Source organism: Octodon degus, unplaced genomic scaffold, assembly GCF_000260255.1.
Source record: "Octodon degus isolate 3935 unplaced genomic scaffold, OctDeg1.0 scaffold00105, whole genome shotgun sequence".
Classification (NCBI taxonomy): domain Eukaryota; kingdom Metazoa; phylum Chordata; class Mammalia; order Rodentia; family Octodontidae; genus Octodon; species Octodon degus.
This window is the reverse complement of record NW_004524681.1, coordinates 8,580,809-8,581,313: the sequence shown is the minus strand read 5'-3', so window position 1 is coordinate 8,581,313 and position 505 is coordinate 8,580,809.

Sequence of the window (505 nt, the reverse complement as noted above, 5' to 3'; positions counted from 1 at the left end):
CTTTAATGTTTAGATCTTTAATCCATTTTGACTTTAGTTTAGTGCATGGTGATAGATCTGGGTCAAGTTTGAGTTTTTGGCATGTAGAGAGCCAGCTTTTCCAGAACCATTTGTTAAAGAGGCTGTCTTTCTTCCAGTGAGTATGTTTAGCCCCTTTGTCAAAGATAAGATGGTTGAGTGTGTTCATAGGGGCTTCAGCATCTTCTAATGTATTCCATTGATCCTCAGGTCTATTTTGTTGCCAGTACCATGCTGATTTTATCAAAGTAGCCTTGTAGTATAATTTCAAGTCAGGAATTATAATGCCTCCTACCTTCTCTTTATTGCCCAGAAGTGCCTTTGCTATTCTAGGTCTTTTCTGGTTCCAGATAAATTTTAGGAATGAGTTCACTTGGTTTGTAATGTATGTCGGTGGTAGGCTGATAGAGATTGCATTAAATCTGTACGGCAATTTTGGGAGTATGGCCATCTTCACAATGTTGGTTCTTCCTATCCAGGAGCATGG